Source organism: Callorhinus ursinus, unplaced genomic scaffold (assembly GCF_003265705.2).
Source record: "Callorhinus ursinus isolate GAN/ISIS: 27379988/994484 unplaced genomic scaffold, GSC_fseal_2.0 scaffold4, whole genome shotgun sequence".
NCBI classification, from domain to species: domain Eukaryota; kingdom Metazoa; phylum Chordata; class Mammalia; order Carnivora; family Otariidae; genus Callorhinus; species Callorhinus ursinus.
The window spans coordinates 116972587-116996140 of NW_027397066.1; the positions used below are offsets into that span (position 1 = coordinate 116972587).

Here is a 23554-nt window from a genome sequence, read left to right on the forward strand (position 1 = left end):
TATCCCTAGCACATTTACAGGAACATAGTAGATATTCAATAAGCAGAGTTATTAGAAATAAAGTAGGAATTCAGTAAGCACCTCTTGAAGGAATGACTGGGGGCCAAGAAGGGGGGGTTCCCTTTCCCTGAAGGAAATCACTTTCCCCTACTGCAGAGCATACTTGTGGATGGAAAAGCTTTAAAAATCTGACAACACATAGTTCCTAAGGAATGTGTTCAGGAGCATTTGCTGACTGGGGATTTAGGTCAAAGTTGAAAATAAATATTCTGACATTTTCATTATCCAAGTATTAGGAAAATGAAATAAATCCTTATTACTAAAAAAACATAAAAATAAATGCACAAAGAAATGAATGAGTGTTCGATAAAGGGATTACCATGTCTGAACAAGAAGAGAGTCTGATATTAGTCAAATTTTATAAATTTGTATTAGTATATTCCTCACTGCAGGGAGTCAACCCTCATGAAGGAGGCTGGGGTGAAAACTGACCTTGGTGATTTGACATGTGTCTATAAGAGTTAAAGATCAGGTTAAGAGATAGGAAAAAAATAAAAGGATCTGTTAGTTTTACAGAAATTGCCAGGGTTTCTATAGCACTGCAATGGAAAAATCAAATATGCATTTTTTTCAAATAGGAATGTAAGAGGCATTAAAACATAGGCAAAAATGTTTTCCTCCAACAAAAGTTACTAAGTTTTGAACTCAAAATATCTTTAATTTTTTATATATGATGTGATACATGGAGCAATATCAATTTTTACTTGTGTTAAATAAAGGTCTGGAAAAGTCCAGCTGGGATTTGCATGAGCATCAAAGAAAAGGGACAGTTAAGCCCTTAGAAGTCACAGACATCGTTAGCACAAGCCTGAAATCAAAGTAAAAACTGTGAACCAAGATGGGGTAACTTCTCTTAACCCCAATACCTTGCCCCTGATACAGCTCAGCAACACAGGTCCTAAAAATAACATTATAAAGATTTCTTTGAACAGGGCATTAGATCAGTGCTAGCATGACCAGTCACGGTAAATGCATAGAAAGCCATTTTAAAGCCAGACACTAAATTAAAAGGAAAATTAAAGTCTTGCTTATTTTATGGATTTCTCCTACAGAGAGTGTCAGATCCTACATTAATGTTATAAAACAGCGTTTGAATAGCCATTGCCTACCTAAAATATCACTGTTATAAATGACATTCTGATGTTCTTAAATATTCTAGAATCTATTTAAATACAGGTACTGAATATTTTGTATTATTCATACAGAAGTAAAAGGTTTGACCTATTCCTAATTACAGTGTTAATGCAATGATCAGCATGATCACATGTAAATAGAAATCTCACTACACATGCCACTGGATTTCAGCCACAGGGCCTAGGTTCTAGTTGAAATTCAATGACATCAGCAGAGAATAATCTGCTCAGCTAAAAAGGCAGAGCGAGAATAAGCCACTGTGGTCCCAGAAATTTTTGTTTTAATTCCAAGTTATCAAGGAATACAATGGCTCAAATTTCGTATCGTCAGTAGTGACAATAAAGCACGCACATCTGATGTGGATTTCTACGTGGCACTCTCATGCAGAGATGGGTTTTCAAAGCTCTACTCATCTCCCCTTTGCATTCCTACTCCCCCTCAGCCACCAGCACCAAACCCTGGAGCCATATTTCATTTTTCACTGAACACTCTGAGAACAGTCACCACTTTTTATCAGAATTGGACTAAAAAAAAAAAAAAATCCCTGAGTAAGTTAAACAGTTCAATGCACCAAGGATATTTATCATAGAGCGAGATCTGCCTAATGAAAGTAATCCCCTAACTATGATATGGAAGACTGCATTCCCTCTCTCGTTAAAAAACATACTGCTTCTGATACAGGAGGAAGACGACATTTTAGCACCTCTAAGATTAGCAAGAAACAAAATGCTGTTCTTAGAAGGTCTGGTAGGAGAGAATTCTGAAGGATTTCTGAAATCAAAACAATGACCAAAGTTCACCATGATGCAGGAGTTCCAATATGTCCAGTCAAGGCAAGTAACAAGACTAAGTTTATACCCAGTTACTAAAATACAACCCTGGTCAATAGAATTTTTTGCCAGTCCAGATATATCTTCCTCTTATTTAATGAAAAATTTAAAAGTCTGACGCTCAGAATGGAAATGGTCTTCATGAGGAAGGCTGCCGCCTTTCCACAAAAGGTCACCTTAGTCCAATGCCTTGTTACTTAGGCTTTATTTGGTGCTGGCAGAAATTACTCCTAACTGGCAAAAGGAACTGAGCAGGGAATGACAATATGGTGCCTGTATACGCAACTGCCACAGAGCCCAGTGTTTTGACATTGTTACTGAAACAAACTCAACTATTTATGAGAGCTAAGTTGAATCAAACAGTTGGTGTGGCAGAAGAAACATCTGTTTGTGAAGACTTTTTTTGTCTAGAAAGTCACTAAGAAAAGGAGAAGGAAGCTCAGCAATCACACCGACACAAATACTACCTCTGAAAAATCACCGAGGGTATTGTCAAGTGGGAACAGATAGCTTGCACCCCGGCAGACCAGGCTACCCAGGAGCCTCAGGCAATACATCCCTACAGCTATCTCTTCTGAGTAGTTCCAAGTTCCCTCTCTACAGCCCAGAAGGTGCTTTTTAATTAATTATTTTGAATATATTATCTTTATAGAATGAAGCACAAGCCCTTTTGCCTTCTTAAACAGAGAAGAGTGCACAAAATGCATGTTTTCTTGACCTCTCTACCATTTGATGTTGTATTATCTCTACACCAGTGTGGCCCCAAGACCCCAAGCAGTAGCACCACCTGGGAACTTGCTGGAACTGTAAATACTCAGAACCCTTCCCCACCCCCACCCCCACCCCCCCGACCTACTGACTCAGACACCCAGGGGTGAGGCCAAGAGATCTGTGTTTTTAATTTTTTTTAAAAAGATTTTATTTATTTATTTGACAGAGAGAGAGAGACAGTGAGAGCAGGAACACAAGCAAGGGGAGCGAGAGAGGGAGAAGCAGGCTTCCTGCAGAGCGGGAAGCAGAACGGGAAGCCCAACGCAGGGCTTGATCCCAGAACACTGGGATCATGACCTGAGCCAAAGGCAGACGCTTAACGACTGAGCCACCCAGGCGCCCCAAGAGATCTGTGTTTTAACAAGCCTTCCAAATGAGTCTGATGTGGACTAAGGTTTAAGAACCAGTGTCGTCCACTAAATGGCTCTGAATTTCTGTGCTCTTAGAGCATTCTGTCTGCTTTCGGTGGGTTTGGTTTTCCTTCTATTTGCAGTGTGGAGTTATTACTTATTTCTGCCCACCCTGTATGCCTCTATTGGTTCCTCTCCCTTCTAATTTGCTGTATCTAATCCACTATAGGCTTAGAAATCAGTTGTCTCAGTTGTTAAAAATCACATGTAAAACACAAATACAGAGGATCAAATGAGTAAAGAACTGCGTAGAGACTGGGAGAGCACCCCTATGAGCCAAGTGCATAGTTCGAGAACATAGATTTTGAGTCTCTATGCTGGCTAGTTAGAGGCTTTTCTGCTTACTTCCTTAATTGTACAATATTTACTTGTTTTTATTTCTGATGAGTAGCAGCAGTTGCTGAATAACTGAATTTCAGTAGATGAAATGTTTCTATGGTTTACAAGTGAGTAAACATTCATCTTAATATTTTTAATGTGATGTAATAACCAACATTCATTAAACATTTGCTATGCACCAGACACTGTGCTAAACATTTTAAATACATTATTTATTTAAAGCCTCACAACGCGAAGTAGGTACTATTCTCTCCATTCCAGATGAGGAAACAAGAGGCACAGAGCCATTGAGGAATCTGCCTGAGATAACAGGCCTATTAAGAAGCATAGCCAGAACTCAGGTTAGCTGGATTCCAATGCCTTCCTGTTCCCTTTTTCTTCTCTTAACATCATTGGGCTATACAGCAAAGAGATAGCCAGGTATGCACTCTGAGCTGAGTGGGTAGAGAGAGACAGACAGACAGAAAGAGAGAGAATCAATCAAAAGAGTTAGAACTGTAATAAATGGTCAAAATTCCTCCTTCTTATGAGGAATCAAGGAGGACAAATGACTCAAGTCATGCCAACCTATCTCGAAAGTCAAAACTGCCAGTGTCCATGGGAAGAAAGGTCCCCCCACTTCTTCCCATGTGCTCACTGTGGTATGCCATCAGCACTTTCTCTGCTTTCTGCCTGAAGCTAATCCACATTTTGGGTAGCCTTAAAGGATTTTCTAATTGATTTCCCACAGGGGTCCACGTTCCCTTTTACACTCTACTTTGGAGCCCTTACAGTTATTATTTAAGTTTGTTTAAAGCACACCTAATCTTTAAGTATAAAGATCATGAGGTCAGAATCTTCTGGTCCATGGCTAAGGTACTACAATGGACAATAACGGACCATCCAGAATACTACACATTGAAATGTCCTCTTTACTTCTTATTTTGTATATTTGCTTGCTTGCTTTTTTTAAAAAAAAAGGGAAAGGAAAGAGATCTCAAGTTCTCCTTCTTAGAGTCTTAAGATTTTGCTAGACATGCAGTAGCACTATGATATGATGTTCAGTGCTCTCTAAAATGTTCAATGTACAAACAGATGCTATGGGTGGGTGCTGGTGGGATAAAACACATTAGGCATACTGAAAAGAGATTATTTAAGAACATGTGTCATGAAGTATTGAGGCAGACCTTATGCTCCCTCTTCTCCATCCTTGGAGCTGCTGGAAAAATTCCTTTCCTTGTGGAGAAAATCAGAGGCAAACTTCATATTTCAACAACTTGATTATAATCCATACTTAATCACATAAGTGGGTCTCCACTTTCTAAATTTCAAACAATCCCCTTTGATTTGATTCTTTGAAGAGTCTGAACTTTGGGGAGGTGTTTTAGAAAAAAAAATGTATCCTATAGGTACTTTATAAAATCACTGAATTAAGGGGGAAATGTCTAAGTGTTTCATAAGTGAGGTATCTTAGCATTCCGATATAACACTCATAGCAGAGGAAACGGAAGAAGCACATTATAAGCCTCTTATGTTTTGATGAGGAAACCATTATCTAAGACAAAATGTAAGGAGAACAAAATCTTATCCAAAGTTTACCAAATCAGTGGCATAAAAAAGTGCTTTATCGGGGCGCCTGGGTGGCTCAGTCGTTAAGCGTCTGCCTTTGGCTCAGATCATGATCCCAGGGTCCTGGGATCGAGCCCCACATCGGGCTCCCTGCTCGGCGGGAAGCCTGCTTCTCCCTCTCCCACTCCCCCTGCTTGTGTTCCCTCTCTCGCTGTGCCTCTCTCTGTCAAATAAATAAAATCTTAAAAAAAAAAGTGCTTTATCATGGACTTTTACTTAACTGTCAATGTTTCTATTGTTTATTTTTGGGCTAGAGGTAGCTTTTTGCCTTTCCACACTTGAAGCACAAGTTTGTCTGGCTAATTCATGAAGGGAAGGCAGAAGGCAGAAGCCATCCGGCTTGAGTCCTCTGGTTCCTGCAGATCAGTAAGGTACAAGACTAGAGCCTTTCTAACTCTGCTGTGGCCTGGTCCTCCTTGGAAGCCAGCATTCACAGTATCGTACATGGATCAGCTCAGACTGTCCATCGTGAACACACTCCTTCCTTCCGTCTGTCAGAAAAACAATCACCTCCTCTCTCTCATAACCCTCAACCTTCCTCACCTGACCAAAAACAACAGAACAGCTGTGCCCCCAAATTAAAGTGGGCCTTTTTAGGTTTTATCCCTTCCAGCTTTCTTCTAATTACCAGGAGATTTTCTCAAGACTCTTTTCAAATTGCTGGAAGGTTCCAATGACTACAAACTTCCTATCTCCGAGGTTTCTTTCCCCCAAATCACCGTATGTTTAAATCACAGAGACACCAAATTTTTCCAAAAACCATGTCTGTCTGGGTTGAGGTTATCTTGACCCTTTGCTGACATGTAAAGCTACTTATGGGGTAAAAACTTCTACCCATAAAAGCATCTCCACCACTAAATGCCAAGACTCCATACAGAAGCAGAAGTAAAGACTTGCTTTTTTTTTTATAGAGGGCTTGCTGGCAAAATTCAAAAGCCATTTTTGTGATAGGTGCATATATGGAAGTGAAAGTATGAATTAAGTTGACATTAAATACTCAGTTGTGTTTGGAATTATGGTTTGCTTTTACTTTCCTTTGTAAAATTCCATCAAGGTAGAATCCCATTTTTCTTCTTAATTTTTTTTCTGATACACATTGCTACTATTTATTTTACTGAAGCAAAGGAAAAGAAATATAAATAGAGCACATACCAGTTGGCTCTATGATAACGCCATTTCTCATAAAATGCAGCCGATTCGTTCTGCCTTTGGGAATCAGGAGCAGCCTTTCACCTACAGAGCTGTAACTTCAAAATCAATGTCTCTTGGCTATACCATCTTCATGACCTTCTGGATTAAAGGAGTCCAGATAGTATCTGCTGACCTTCACAAATCAACAGCCTTACAAAGCCAACATAGCTCGCTGTGAGCAATTGGGCCCTGATTCATCCATATTAAGATTTTTGAAACCTTTGGCAGAGTCTCTCCTAGCCTATACAGGAGCTGTAAATTTTACTCCGTCTTTAAAAAGCAATATGACATGTGAAAATCCAAAGCTATAGATCAACTGGGTCTGTGTGAGATTATTCTCATCATAAAGTGGGCTTTACTCTGCCCAGTGCCCTTGCCTCCACATTCCCGGCACCTCCAGCAGACAGCAAGCCCCCTCAGGAAGCATACCAAAGCTCAGTTCGTGGCATGAAGAAGCTGCTTAATGAGTACCTGCTCAATGAATGACACCCCAACTTTACAAAAGGACTTACTCAGGATCTTCCTCCTTTGCAAGGGCTTAGAGAGTCAGGTCTCCTAGGGCACACCATCAGCAATGGCTGATGTATACAAAGTTTTCAAGGGCACACCCATGTGCCTCAAGGACTAGGCAGACCAAAAAAGATGGGTGAGAATAAATACATCAGATGGATGAAACTTCCCAGATTAGACCCTGGCTTTTCAAGACTGGGGTGTTATAAAGAACATGGACTTGAGCAGCAAACAAACCTGAGTTTGAATTGCATCTCAGTGACTGGGAAGGACTAGTGACGACTCTGAGCCTTGATTTTCTAATAGTAAAAGTGAAAATACTACCTTTGAAGGAAGGTGCTGTCAGGAGTAAATAAACTATGAAGTAGCTAAGATAGTGCCTTCAATAGGAGACATGCAATAAAGGCCAGCTCCTAACCTGTGCTGGTTTCCTGAATGATGTCTGCATCTCTGCTTGCTATCCATAACAAAGGTTTCGGGAAGCGTCATTCTGATACTTACAGAATTCTCTCTCTCAACCACACAGATCAGCAGCTTGACCCATTTGATGTGTATGTGGACAGATATGCCCTGGGAATTCATCTAAAATGCAGGAGTACCGCCTTACTTCAGCATTTAAGTATATTCATACAAATAGGAGCAGAAAAAAAAATCACATTGCTGAAAATGACTAACGTGAGCTTTGGAGATTCAGAGCTGAGTAATTACAAAATAATAAATGTAAGTGTTAAGTGAATCCCAGTTGTGTTTCCACTAAGGTCGTCAGGGACAGGGGATATGTCTAACACGGGAGCTGTGTAGAAGCTGCTGCAGAAAGTATAGCCTGCCCTGGTCGAGCGTGGCCAAACACTTCTCTGACACTAGCAGGACTGCCCCAGATTTTTCCATCCTCCTAGCTGCTGCTGCCTTTCTGGGAGATTCCATCCAATTTAAGTCTTGATTAGTATCAATTTGAACCTCATACCTTTAGATCAGTGTTGAGAGATAAACCACAAATCTTTTTGTGCCACTTATTCAGACCCAGAAGAAAGGGATTTTATACCATACAGGCTTTTTTTTTTTTTTAATCTCCAAGACTTCCGATCTTTTATGTAAATGGGTTAGGGCCAGCCTCACTTATATGAGCAACCTCAACAACAATATTCATGTAGGAATTTCTGAATGATGCATTTTGGCATGCTTTTTCTCCAAATCAAGGCTTTCTGGAAGCAGGGAAAGGGACTCAGGATAGTAATCAAGGAAATCACTAAATATTACAATCCCAGGGGATCATTCAGGATAAGATTTTATATGGCGTGTGTGTGCATGAGAAAGACAGACAGAGAGAGAATAAGAAAAATAACAAAGAAAAAGAAGAGAAGGAGCAGAGAAGAAAAAATCCAAGGCTCTTAGAAGGGGTTCAATTTCCTCTATTGCTCAAAGACATGACTTGAGCCGTTATCAAAATGGCCAAGAGTTTACAAATCTGGCACACAGATTCTCAGGGAATTGTTGGGACAGCCACAAAGTCAGGGAAAGGAGACAGCATAATGGTATTTACAATAAAACTTGCAAACACAATTTCTATACGTTATTAAGTTATAATGCCCCAGAATATAAAAATAACTGGAGTGAGGAGGGGAGTGGTTGATAGTACTCAATTCTTAAAACACCACAGTTTTCTGTAGTGTCTCTACAGTTCTGCCAAAAGCATACTCAGCTGCCAATATCAGGCAGCTAATTCTATTTGTGAAAATAAATATAACAAGACTGAATTTCTTCCTGTATTTAAAAGTTTTCAAATATTTAAAATTTACACTTCAGGTAATACATAAATGTCAGTCTTAACCTTATTTTATCTGCTTTTGGGAAACAGAAAAGGAAGGATAAATTGAGGAATAAAGAACATACAATAATTACAGTAAATACTATCGAAATCACTACATGAAAAATACCATTTAAAATTAAAGACATCTCAAAACAAAATTCAAGTCATTTCTAAATTAAGTGACCACTGTGATACTGCAATATATTCAATTATAAGCTATGATCCTTTCAAATAAAATTAATTTAAAAAGTCATTAAACCACAGAATATTTGAATTCAAAGCTCAAAGATTTTTAAAATTTTGCATGTATAATTATTCTTGTAGTTATAATAGCTATTCCCAAAACTCAATGGCTTGAAACACCATTTTCTTTTAGTGAGTCAGAAATTTGGGAAGGGCTCCCTTAGGGTTTCTTATGGTTATAGTCACAAGTCTGTGGGTGCTACATCGTCAGAAGGCTCCGTGGGCTGGCCACCCAACATGGTTCATCTGCATGGCAGGCAACTGACAGTTGGTTGTTGGCTGGGCAGTCCACTGGAGCTGTCCACCAGAGAGCCTACCTGTGGCCTCTCCAGCATGGCAGGGTCAGAGCAGTTAAATTCCTTCATTGCAGCTGATGTCCCCCAGAGCAGGGGTACCAAGCAGCAAGAGTGGATGACAGTTACCATGGCCTTTTCTGACCCAGCCTTGGAAACCTTGGAAGTCATGAAGCTTCAACTCCATTATTCTACTGGTCCAAGTAGTCATAAGCCCACCCAAATGCAGGGAGACACACACCTCATCTTTCAACGGGAAGTGTCAAAAAGTTTTGGCATCATGTTGTACGACTGTCACAATGGCTTCCTCAATCCTTGCATTCTCTATCATTCCTTGGAGGAATGATCATTTGTGCCCATAAACATGAGTGCACACAAGCTTTTTGTATAGTAGGTGTTCAATAAATGTTTGGAAGGTATATCATGAATACTTTTCTCAGAGGGAAGATTATGGCATGGCCCCTAATGAACTCACAAAGGAGTGATCGAAAATACGGGGCAGGTATGAACACTTAACCAAGAGTCTATGCCTACACACTTTTCAGACTCACTGGGCCAGTTCTTAAATTTGTAAAGGAATGAAAATAAGCATTGTTCAGTAAAGAGAACTCTACCAAGAGCTTACTCTATCAGCTTGCAAGTGAGAAAAATATGAACTTGAATCCTGACCTCATCACTTACAAGTTGGACCTTAGAACATATTATTTCAGGGGCGCCTGGGTGGCTCAGTTAAGCGACTGCCTTCGGCTCAGGTCATGATCCTGGAGTCCCAGGATCGAGTCCCGCATCGGGCTCCCTGCTCAGCAGGGAGTCTGCTTCTCCCTCTGACCCTCCTCCCTCTCATGCTCTCTCAATAAATAAATAAAAATCTTAAAAAAAAAAAGAACATATTATTTCACCCCCCTAAAATCTGTTCTCTCATTTTTCAATCACAAATATTACCACCTATCTCATATAGTTCTTGTGAGGATTAAATGTGTAAATACCTGTATTTTTATATCATTATTAATATTTTAAAATTCTTAGATCATTCCATAGAACATGCAAAGCACTCAGTAAGTGTTAGTTATTAATTATAGCCCACTAACCCTCATTCTGTTCACTTTCCGTCCACCTCTCTACCCTTCCACTCTCACCAAACATTTCACAATTGGACACAACAAACTTCCAGAACTTCTTAATTCCTTCTTTATGTTCTGACAAACATGAAAAAGAACAATGGAAATGCCCAAGGCTGGGTAACTTTAAGAAAAACCAGGCTTTGTAAGACACTTGAATAATCATATAATCAATAGGTGATTTTATCAGTTTCAAACTTACATAAGAAAAAAATTTCCACCTTGATTACTGCAACTTCAGAATGTTACTGTCCTGTAGAAGGTAAAATGTGAAGTCTTCTTCCTTGGACAAGGTTCTATGATGGGATGACTGCCTCTTTCTTCAGTAGAGGAAAATACGAACGAGAAACAAAATTCATGTGGTATGTCTAGAAGTCTGACGCTATCAAAGAATGAGCAGGGATGGTTTTTATAGCAGAGGGCCTATAGAATAGAATTTATGGTTAAATTATGCTACAGGGAAGGGTCACAGTGGAATTATTTTTTCTTTTTTTTAAATATTATACTGAAAATGAAGCAGACTTTAGGTTCTGTGAGGTCAGGACAATGTCTGGCTTGTTCACCATTGCATTTCTGGTACCCACTTCAGTATTTGGCACTTAGCAAAGGTTTCAGGGTATCTGTTAAATGAGCTGCATAATTTTATGTTAAAATAAATGCCTGGGAAAAGAACCCTCTAAATACTTTAACCTAAGTATTTTGACTTTGAGGTCTACAGACAATCTTATTTTAGCCTATTATAATCTTGTTTTTCCATTATGAAAATGTTTCTCCCTTTTGAAAGTAAGCTTACTTTTTCAGTTCACTGATGAAGATAATCCGTATAAAGTAGAACACACTCTTGAGGAGAAAAAAAAGGGGGGCAAGCTTCAAAACTGAAGGCCGAACCCACAAAAACAAGCAAACAAACTGCTCAACAGATCTGCAACGGACACTCAAGAACCAAAATGAAATTGGCCTTTGCTTAGCAAAACCCAAATTAGAAACAGGAGAAACAAGTCTTGCAAATAAAAATGACAACTTTGTGACAATGAACCAGTTTTAAAGCATCAACACAGAGGGGGCTAATGGCCTCAAATGAGCCACTCGAGAGGGGAGGGCACCTACCCAAGGCAACTTCTTCATGCTTTAGTTTATTGTGTTCTTTATTTGAACATGATTAAGCCTTGCACACACACACACACACACACACACACAATGATTTTTCCCCTCTGCATTTGGTCAAGGCAGATGTCATTTAAAAATCATTAGTAAGTAGAATGCACCTTCCTTCTCTAGAGAGGAACCTCTTCCATGCTAATACCCATAGAGCGGTGTCTGACCTGGCCAGCATCCTCGCAACCCAGCCCGGGTCTTTACGAGAACTGCCAAACTTCCCATAGCAGAATACAGTGTGCCATGTAAGCAGGAATGTGGCATCTCTCTGTCCCAAACGCCAGCCTCCAGGCCCACCTGGTTAAGTCTCATCTTCTGTAGCCTCCTCTGTGTCTCAGTTCCTGGGGACAAGACATACCATGTCTTGTCAGTTGGGGAGGTTTCTCAACAGCTGTCTGAAAGAGCTTCCAGAGAGGACACAACATGTGTGTGACCTGGAGCATAGGCACGCATGCGTGCATAGGCACACCCACCCTTCCCCCCAGAAATACCATCCAGGAAGGCTGCAAGGCTGCCCTGAACTTGTTCCATCCAGTTGACTCTGCCAGCCTTCCCATCCACCCCCCCCCACCCGTCCCCAAGATACATTCCTGCAGCTCAACAAAACCATACAGGAGCAAAACACTTGCCCAGCTTTCTAATTTTACAGCTTTTACACAGAAATGAGACCCCCTACCTCCTCCATGTAAATCCCATGGCCTCTGTTAGCTTTGAATGTTAAAAAAAAAAAAGAAAAAGGAATAAAGACACCTACTTTCTTAACATTGAGAGACCCAAATTGGCAGAAAATAAATATAAACACATAGACACTAGCCCCTGCCTTTAAAAAAATCAATTAGACCCACAGCCTCACAGTTATCTTACTCTAAAAAAAAAAGAAAGAAAATGTATTAGCAGACATCCTCTTTCAGATTTAATAAACAGAGAATTTTACATTTATAATTTCACAAGGGTTAAGATAAAAAAAAAAAGAGCATCTGCCTTATGTTCTCAGTGACCAGCTGGACAGATTTCTTTACTAATCATTAGTTAAGAAAGCTCTCATTCATTATCCAAAAGTCCCTTGGGCAGGCTTGGTGTGGGGTGCAAGAATGTTCCAGAATGTGATATTTGAAGAATGTGTTCATGTCTGAGATATGAGGCCATGCAGTGGATGTGGGGGAGGAAGGGAAAGAACAGACAGCCTGTTGTGGTCCAAACAGCAACCACGAACACCTCAACATTGGTCTGTCACCCAGACACTTCTGGCTTCTTGTCCACGAGTTCCCTTGACAGTATTCATAGTGAAGAAAACCATTAGGTGCCAATAATCCCTTCTTCTCTAGACGTAAGTACCTCACATCAGGAAATTTAAAGAAACGTGGAAGACAATAGGCTGCTTGAAACTGTCACTTTGTTGGCACCTCTTCTGGGTCCACACAGAAGATGGAAGAAGAGATAGGGGTCTGATGTGTTCATCTTGCTAACAGAGTTTCCAAGGGTAAAATTTCTCTAAATTTAAATCACCATTCCACCTGCGCAACAGAAAGTGTATGTGTGTGTTCAGGTGGGGAGTGGGGAGGACGGGAGGATGCCAACAAGCCCTAGTAAACCTGATGGAAAGACCAGAATCAACGGCTCTGCAACTGTCTCGTTTTCTGTACCAATTTACATCTACCTTTCACCTTAGTCTCTTATGACTGTCCACCGGAGGGACTCAGGTACAGACAGATGAGTGTCTTGGCCCTTTGGATCTTTCTTTCCACCCAGCGCTGAGCATCTACTGTGTGTGAGGTGCTATGCTGGGAACCCACAGGAATACATGAAAACCAGAGGTATGGGGATCCCCAGCCTGCCATTCTGGGGGGAGAGAGTATATATGAGTGAACATCAATCAACACAGCTTCTGAAGCTGGAAAGAAGTCTTCAAAATAACCCATACATTGCTTTTTTGCCAACAACTCACTGTAGTACTTTGATTGGAGAGCTCTGAAGAGGAAATTAATGAGAAGCCTTAAGGGTTAAGTAGAAACCAGGGTCACCAAAACCAAATAGGAGGCCAGCTTCAGAGTGGGTAGCAAAGATACCAGAAAAAGAAGGGTATGTACTATAAAGGAGAGGATCACTATTCATCTCCAGCTGGTCTCCAGCTTCCATCTGTTTTCCTTCCATCTGCAGCTCTCCCTGGTTCTTAGAAAACATCTCAGGCAGAATCTTAACTGACCTCAAGGGGGAAAGAACTAATAACAACAATAATAATCGTTTACCACGTTGAGTACTTACTATAGGCTTGGCACTATGTTCAATGCTTTAGATCAATCACCTCATTTAGTGCTCAGAATTATCTCTCTGAGGCAGGTATTTTTGCCAATTAACAGACAGGAAAAGTGAGACTGAGGCAGGTTAAGCACCTGGCCCAATGTCACACTGCTAGCAGGTCTAAGTGGCAGAAACCAGGTATGTCCCCTTCTAATGTCAGGGCTCCTAATCACTTCACCATGAAGGTTTCTTCTGAATCCTGGCCAAGACGGGTACAGATTTTCCAAAATTAATTTTACTGAAGAATTAAGAAGGGCGCCTGGGTGGCTCAGTCAGTTGGGCATGTGCCTTCGGCTCGGGACATGATCTTGGGGTCCTGGGATTGAGCCCCACATTGGACTCCCTGTTCTTGGGGAGCCTGCTTCCCCCTCTTCCTCTGCCCCCCACTCATGCTTGCTCTCTCTCTCTCTGTCAAATAAATAAATAAAATCTAAAAAAAAAAAAGAATTAAGAGAAAAGTAAAATACAAATACATAGAAAAAAATACCAAGTTAAAACCCAAGTCTCTTGTGCTCTTAACATCAAAACCTAAATGTTAGTCAATTAATAAGTTCACCAACCCATTTTCCTCCCAGGATGTTACGAAGGACATATAACACATGTATATGCGCTTTATATACTTTAAAACACGGTATCAAACTTGCTTATTATTTATTCTTTCTAGGAATATCCCCTCTTTGTCCCCCAACCCAAGGACTGCAAATATCTCAAATGAGATATTATGGTGGCTGCGGATTCTGCTTTAGATATTTTTGTGCAATCTAAAAAAAGGTATTAACATTTAAATTTTATATCTTCAAAATGAAAATCTATGCCTATCGCTTTTGTAAAACAAGCAACAGGAATAAAGCTAACGAATCTTCACTGATGGAGATCTCAAGATGAGGGGTACAGAAGAAAATGAGACAAATGAGTTTTTTGTGCTCGGATTGAAGATGTCACCAGTCATTTTGTACTGACTTTGCAAGTTTTCTCCTCTTTAAGGTCTCAGCCTCTGGGCCCTTGGAAGTCCTGCCTTCCCCTCTGCCCTCCTTCCCCTTGGTGCCCTTTGGTTCATCCAACTTTGTTGAGGCTGTTTCTATCCTTCTCAAAAGCTCCTTTTCTTTGCCATTTATTCTGAGCTAGCATTTGGCCTTTTTGACTTATGGCCTCTGCAGGGCATCATCTTTTCCTGAAACCCACCTTCATCATTCTGCCCCTCCTCGTCTCCCTTGCAGAGTTTACGCTTCCTGAAGATGGGCTGCCATGAGCTGCTAGTCCCTGACTGGGGCATGGCTCATGTGCAGACACAGGATGCATTCTTATCCTCAGTAACTTCTGCAAGTTCTCTAATTTGAAACACCCTTAAGAATCTTCTCTTCCTCTCTTCACATCTAGAGCAGAAATCTTACCAATGGCGTTTATAATACCAATGCTCCTAATCCATACCAGCCTGCCCAGTTGGCAGTGTCACAAAAGGAAGCAGAGTTGACCTTTAAGCAACATGGGTTCACTTATATGTGGATTTTTTTTTTAACAAATACAGTACTGTAAATGTATTTTCTCTTCCTTATGATCTTCTTAATGGTATTTTCTTTTCTCTAGCTTACTTTATTGTAAGACTGAATCATGTAATACATGTAACATACAAAATTATGTGTTAATCAACTGTTTATGTTATCAGCAAGGCTTCTGGTTGACCATAGGCTACTAGTAGTTAAGGTCTGGGGGTCAAAAGTTATATGTGGGTTTTTGACTGCGTGAGTGTCAGTGGCCCTAAATGCTGCGTTGTTCAAGGGTCGGTTGTAGAAGGCTGTTCCTTCCTTACCCCACAAAATCTGGCAGCCCCGTGTCAAACGCAGCCCCAAAGTGTCACTCTAGTGGGGAGGCCAATGCTTTTATCCATCATATTGCCTCTTCTCAATATACTACTAGGCTTTGAGGTCAAACAGATTTGAATTCAAATTCCAACTCTCACAAAGCTCTGTAATATCAGGCAAGTCATTAAACCACTCCAAGCCTTTGTTTACTCATCCTCAAAGTGGGGCTGATGATAATGTCTATCTAATCATTGCTAAGTTATTTACTAGGGATAATGTATATCAAATCTTTGCACAAAGGACACAGAAGTAGACTAGCATTATTTATCCAAATAGCCTCTAACCCTTCAGAGCAAAGCAGAGTTTAAAAATAAAGTCAAGTTCTTCTGTCCCCAAATACTTCTGGAAATAAATCAGTCACAACTAACAGTCTTTCCTAGAAGTTAGGTCTGTCCCTTCTTCCGTTCTTCCCTCCCTCCTCCTTCTTCCAAGAGGCCTGAAAACAACAACATAATCCCACTCCCACACCAATCATTTCCAATTTTACCAACATGCTAATAAGCATGAGCCTTATGACCCCTACTTTAGTGTAGAAATGGTAGAACCCTAGAGAAAAACAGGACTCTTTTAATCATTACCATTTTTTATTACACTTTGGTGTTTCCCACACAAGGCTTTGAGGAAAGCTACAAGAGCTCAGGGGCTGTCAATGGAACACCAGCCATGCTATGGTGATGAGGGTGGCCATTCTGAACTTTGCTTTCAGAAGACCCTGCACTCCGGTCCTGAAGCCTGCCTGGGCTTGATGAGCTATTTATGCCTTTAGAGGAAAATTTAAAAGATGGACAACTAACGATTCAAAGAAAGGAGGACGAGAGCAAGAGTAGACAAGAAGGGCATAAAAATGAAAAGACAACGACAGAGTCAAATAAATTAAGTTTTGTCTCTGGCGTCCACTGCCAGGATGACAGGAACTGCTTTGTGCTAGGCTCTAAGGGAAGGGAAGCTCCCAACTCAGCACAAATTCATCCGGGCCCATCCGGGGGACTGGAAAGGAAAGGAGACAGAGGGAGGATTTCCACCCCCAGGTCCTAATGACCATTGTCAGAGGAGGAAAGATAGGCAGGAGAGAGAAAGAGAAAGGCCTGGATGGGTGCTAAGTTACTGAACTATGTCCACAATGACATGAAAAACCCCAAGGATATGATCATCCAGATAGGGGCGCTCTGTCTTCTGAATCCCATGAAAGATCACTTGTCTTCAGCAAGAAACCTGGGCAAGACGAAGGTCAAGTTCTCAGGGCTCTCTCTTTTCTGGGGCTCACCACTGTCAAGGAAACCTCAGCCTCACTTTCCAAAAAGGAAGGTAACCTCCTTCAGCACAATGGTCAATATGTAAGAAAGTAGTTGCGATTTCCCAGATGACCCCAGGCTGAAGAGCAAATTCTACATTACCAATGCCAAGACCTTCTTCCTATTGACTGCCTTTGTTTATAGGCACTCAAAGCCAAGGAAAGGAAGTTAGCAGAATATTCATTTTCTTAATTGTTATATAAATGTCTCAGACTGACCTATAAAACGTATGGCATCACGGAAGCTGTAAAGCACTCCAAAATACATGTTTACAAAACGCAAGACAGGTGTTTGGATTCATTTCAAATGTATTTAAGAAAAAACAAAAAACAAAGAAAACCAATATGCTACTCCCAAAACAAAGACTACCACAGTGTGCGGTAGTTAATTTTGGAGAGAAGAAGCACATATAATCATTTACATTTTTGAAGTAAAGGTTAATTTGCAGGAAACGGGAAGTTAAGACATGTGTAATTAACCTGAAGGTACATAATATAAAGAATGGAAGGCAAAGACTAATGAAGGAGCTAGAAGGAGCTAGCACAGAAATGTTTGCAGAAATGACAAATGACTGAAATATCTCTTCTTTAGCTCTTTTCCTCCTATAACCATCACACACAAAAGCACTGGCCGTGGGGTCAGAATGTGCTGGAGGACAGTGATACTCCAAGTATGGTTCCCAAGCCCCATGCTCATCCCCAAACTGATCACGTTCCACACCCACAGGATAAGTACGGACTTTGAAAGGGCACAGTCAGAAGCCTTTACAGCAATTTGTAATCGAAGGAACATCCAAGCAGGTGATCATTCTTCTAATACTTTATTTTTACTGTATTTTGTAAAGGTATCAGTGCACAGTGGACTGGAAACAGCAAGGAGAGGATGAAACCGGTCTTTCACCGTGGGCAGTTTGCAGAGCACTGCTAAAAAACCCAAAATCTAAAATTGCGGTTAGTAAGCACTCCACATGGAGTCCAAAAAAATATATGGAGATTTTTCCATTGTTCACTTTTTACCTTCGATTTATATTTTCCCAGTGCAGAAGCCTGCCTGGCTAGTGCAAAAAAAATGGTAAGAGAGGCTCCCGGCGTCAGCAGCTCTAGCTCCAGACACCGATTCTACTCCAAGCAATAGACCTGGCTTTCAGCTATTGATCTGGTCCCCACACGGCGAAACCCCATATAATCTTTTCGTTTGCTTCTACGTAAAAAGAAATTCTGCAGTCTTCTAGAGAGGAAAAAGGAAGTATAATGTTGATTATTAAGCACAGCCAAATATTTATATGTCATTAAATATAAATCTATGAGCTGTTAGGTGGGTTCTTTTCTCCTGCATGCCTTACTCGAAAGGAGCATGTTACAATATATGGACTGCATTGCATTCTCTACCTCTCCTTTCTTTTTGTTTTACTATCTGTGGTTATGGCAATATCACTTCTACCTTCTAAACATATTTTAGACTTCTGCCTAGAATTGTTTTGCCCCTGAAATTCTGTTTATGAAGAGGTGTGGATATAAAAAATGACTTAATGTCATAACATTAAACACATCAAGAAAATGAAAACATACATAAACATTCGTACATGAGCACAAATGTAAACATACATCTACAACATACTCCTAAAGTCCCACCAGCAAAATCCTCACCAACTCACTGTGCTATCACTGAGAAACCATATGCCCAAAGACCAGAAGGCAACAACAGTCTCATTAGTTACCATCACTAAGTGTTTACTGAAATAAAACTTTTTAGCTACTGCCCTGGTTATATATTAAGCAAGTCAGTTTCAAGTTCAATATGTAAAATGCAAATTTCACTAAATATGCAGGCATTGGTTGGCTGCAGAAGGGAGGAGCACTTATATTGGGAGAGCAGAGGAAGAAATAGATGGGGAGGTGCAAACAAGGATTTTTGAAATCCCATTAGTAAACAAACACTGGAATCTTACTGGCCTGATTTTATCGAATGGCTTTAATATTCCGCCGCTGCTACAAATGCTGGGGTCATCGCGTGGGAAGGCAAGACACAGACCTCAAGCTATACACCACTGAAGCATGTGAACAGTGAACGCCTGCCCTAGATCTTCATAAACAGGGCCTTTCCCATCAGACCTTTGTGGAATGGGGCTTGTTGTTTATCCTGCTTTCTTTTTCTATTAGGTTTACTTTCCCGATGCTAAACCCTGTCAACTTTACTGCCCAGAAACCTGTCTTCAGAATAGGACTGTCTGCTTTGAAGACCCTTTTAAGAAATGTCAAGGGGCAGTAAACATAAAATGGGATCCATAGCACCACCAATGACAACAAAAACGGGGCCCAAGCTAATCAGCCTCCTCCATAAAACACATGCTCTGTCTCTGTCTCTCACACACAGTAGCAGCCCAATAAGATCTGTGGAGTGAATATAAGCAACAGAGTAGGAAGCAGCTGAAAAGAATTCCTGCTGTGTTCTCCCCTCATGCCTCCCTCCCAGTCAAAAGGGTTCAAGAAAAGAATGTTTTATTACACACCGCTGTTCACGATGAGCACTGCAAGTTTATTCTGCCTGGGGGCCCAAGTGGGGCGAGTTTGGTCATCTCCATATGTTCTCAAAGTGAAATTCTTCCCTTTCATTCTTCAGGCCTGGTCTAATTTAAAGCAAGCCAGAGACACAGCATCCATACATGGCAAAGCAGCATGTCCACTCCGAGAGGGAAGTGGGCCCACAGCACGGGATCCACCCCAACAGAATGTGAGCGATGGTTTATTCCTACTTGCCTCCCAGTGTCCTTCCTCCTTACCTGTAGCTGCCTGGGCCTCACATGGGGTTCTGCTCACAGTCAGTGCGGCCCCCAAGGCCACAAGCCTGCATCAGGAAGGCCTTGGGGGTCCACAGCCTTCAACTTCAAGCTCACAAGTGAAGTCCGTCTCAGTGAGATCAGGAGATGAAGGTTCAAAGGAGGCACTCACCGATGCACCCAGCAGGCTTTCCCCAGAACATAACTAAACCACTTAGGGATTTCTTTAAAAAGAAGCTGAGGGGTGCCTGGCTGGCTCAGTGGATAGAGCGTGCGACTCTTGATCTTGGGGTTGTTGAGTTCAAGCTCCACATTTGGTGTAGAGATTACTTAAAAATAAAATCTTAAAAAATAATAAAATAAAATAAAAAAATAAAAAGAAACTGAACTTGCAACTTGTGAAAACTGTTACAAGTGCACCCTAAGGCTGGAGACCAGAATAAGACTCCCGGCCTCACGGGGGCTCCTCTCATACCAACAGCCGGGAAAAGGTTCTGTTTACAAGTCAGTTGTACTCCTGAGGCTCTGTCTAGCAGACAATCTCTGAAAACAGGTGAGGCTAGCCAACAACACTAGTAACACGGGGTATGTTACTCTTATGTTTTTAATAACAATCATCTTACACGTGTATACTTGCTTACCATTCGTTCTATGAACAATTTCATTTTGTATTCACAACAAACCTAGGAGGGAGATGGGTAGAAATTACCATCCCGGTCTTATGGAAGAAGAAACCAAAGCTCAGGATTGCTAAGTGATTCTCCAAAACAACCTGGCTAGTAAACTGAAAATAAAACTCAGGTCATGTCTCTTTCCACTACATCCCAGCCTATCTTCAGAAAGAAGACTTAGCTTTTTAGAAGCAGTTAAAACATTTCTCCCATTTTTCCCCATATTGCCCATTTTTCCTAAGTATGGGAAGAAAACACCCACTACTACTTTCATCCATATAACCAATGCTCCGTAAGTCACATCTGAATCAAAGAGCACTCCCACCACATGCCATTTCAACTTCATCCTTCTTGCTCTGGGCCAGATTTAGGGGGTTACGTGTGTCTAATATAGAATCTTAAGTAGTTGTGAAAACAGGAAGGAATACAGATGAATATACCCCTTGTTTGCATCAACGTCATTTGGACTCCTCGGACCTGACACTTGAGACTTTCCTGAATCGTGTGCTTTGTCAAATATGCATGTCTGTCTGCGAAACTTATGCCACCAGGCTGCCATTCTCCTTTCTAGAAACTCCAGATATTCTTTAGTTTTACCTCACTCCGTTTTACCAGAAGGTTCCCCAGAGTAGCCAAATGATGTTTTGTCAGCAGCAGGGTCTGGGGTTCTTGTTTTGTTTTAAAATCAGTGTGCCGTCCCCCACCTCTCCCAGGCTGTTAGTAGGCATTTGGCCCGCTCCACTCCTCCTCCAGGCCTGACTTCTCTCCCACACACTGGCTCCTGCAGGCTTCAAAGAAGCCCAGTGGCAAAAGAAACACCTAGATTTAAAAATAAAAAACAACCTGCTGATAGTGGAACTCAGTTCTAGGAGTATCAGGTACAACTCACTGTTAACCTTGCTGCCAACAGAGAACCACCAAACCCATCTCCCTGATACGGGTTATTTCCAGAAGTTTTAAAATCTATGATATGTCAACATCATTCGCACTTAATCAATACTGAATGAATAAATGAATGAATGAATGACTCCTCTTATCCTATAATATGCACTTAAGAGAAACTTTACCAGACTCTTACTGAAAACATAAATTACTGGACAAGCAAAGGTCAATGACTACTCAGATGTTTACCCTTCAGCGGTACATACACCTTTAAAGCCATGTTTACATGTCTTGTCACAATCATTTAAATGTTTTATTTGCTTACAAAATTTTTCTCAACTATTTTTTATGATTTGCTGTCCTATGAGCAATGTGATGTGCATGAACACACAGGTAATGAACACGGTGTGATGCTGACACTTCGTCATTGTAAAGATCAGACTCCTCAAAGACAATTATGATGTTGATTCTTTCAGTATACATTTTCCACCGGTAGATCAGCCATTTTAGAGTTTATTTCTTCCTAAATTCTACAACTTCCTGTATCTGAGTATGTCTCAGATTTCCCCGTCATCACTTCATTCCTAATATTCCAGTTTTCACAAGTTACTAGGAAGCATGACCTTAAGCCAGCATTTATTTCCTGACCTCCAAAATGAAAAAGATTCATAAACAAAAAAAAGAGAGAGAGAGAGAGAGAGAGAGAGAGAGAGAGAGGAAGTTTTAGCAACTATTTTTGGACCCCATAAACAAAGCTGTTTTTTCCAGAGAAAGAGAATCCTTTAACCTACTTTGAGGACTAAAACATGGCCTGAACACATTTGTGGTCAATGTTTTATCATTAGATGGGAAAAGTATAAAAGTACAATATTTAAAATGCTACAGTTTTTTTTCTCCTTACAATTAGTAGCCACCTAGTTCAATAGTTTCCTTAGAAAATATCATTTTTTTAAAGAGGCTAGTTCACACAGTTTAGTGTCGGGGGACTATTCTTGCTACTGAGGCTCAGCCGCTGGGTGATCGTTTGGAAATGCTCCTTGTAAAGTGCCCTCGAAGGCTTTCTGTATCTTAGTATCTGCTCCCAGGACCGCACAAAGCTCTTAGCGGGCTGTGAGCAAGCTCACAAAATCAAGGATTTGTTGACCTACCAGCCACAGCATAGAGAAACCAAAAGGTCTACCTAGCTGTTGTCTAACCTGTTTTTGTGTTTTCTTTGCTTATTTCTTCCCAAGCTCTTCACAAACAAGTAATGGGTAGTTAAATATTTGGGACCAGTTCCTCATCTTGCTTTGCAATCAAGGGCTAGCCCCAGTGAAGCAGCCAGGAATTTCAAAGGGCACCCCTGGTTTGGATCAGTTTCACAGGGGACAGAGCCTGGGCCCAAGGGCACCCTTATAACACTCAGGAGGCCATGACTTCATTCCCTGCCCCGGGTTACCTGAGCCACACTGTGCACACACAATAGCTATTAGTCCTCAATCATGAGGCAAAAAGAGTTCTCTACTTGGCCCCTATCTGACTCTCTTAGAAAAAGGAAAACAAGAGATAGGTCCCTGCACTGGTTCCTCCCACTTTCTACTGACTCCTGCTTTCCGTGCCTGTGCACAAGCTACTTAGACAAGTCATGTTTTGGGAGCTGCTTGGCCAAAGCAGGCGACACGTTTTATGAAACTGAGAACTCTGAAAATACTTCTGATTTCTTGTCTCTCGCACAAGCGCATGCTTCACCCACATGCACCTTGCCATTTTCATGTATGACATGGTTTCAAAATCAAGACTGAGGCACCCTTGCTGCTTAGAAACACTCGAAATCCTGCCTGTTGGGTATAGCTGGTGCCTTCGTTTAGGGTCACATTTTCCCGGAGACTCTAGCTCCAGGGGTCCTGAAAACCATCCTTTTCAACTGCTCTGTATCTGTGGCCATTTGTCCCACAGATTGCTTCTTCAGCCTCTAACATCTTTGCCAGTCAAAATTTACACTTCCTCCTGTCACTACTACTGGTCACAGTTTACTAAAGGAAATTCTGGCCCTAACTAAATTCACGTAAACTTTCCATTTCACCAGGATACCTTCTTTTCTTGGCTTCAGCACAAATCTTCTGAATCTAAGTAGCGGCTCTTAAAGGCCCTCCATGTGTGTTTGTTTTCCGATTTGAGAGCATCTCTCTGTATACAGGCATAAAACATTAAAAGCTTCAGTCACATGTCCAAAGTCGCTCTAAGCTGGGAAGAGCTGGTCTTTAGAGGGGGCTCTGCCGCCCCGTCCCCCGGCTGCCGCCATAGGCTCTGCCTTACAAGCATGACTAG

General features: G+C 41.1%; 1 protein-coding gene across 1 annotated transcript in view; it reads right to left on the reverse strand.

Moving 5' to 3' along the window:
- Nucleotides 1-21068, reverse strand: part of MAML3 (mastermind like transcriptional coactivator 3) — a 331561-nt gene extending 310493 nt beyond the window's left edge. The window contains exon 1 of the mRNA XM_073892281.1: nucleotides 20963-21068. The gene's annotated coding sequence lies outside the window, so the exon portion shown is untranslated. The remainder of the gene's footprint in view (nucleotides 1-20962) is intronic.
- Between the last annotated feature and the right edge of the window lie 2486 nt (nucleotides 21069-23554).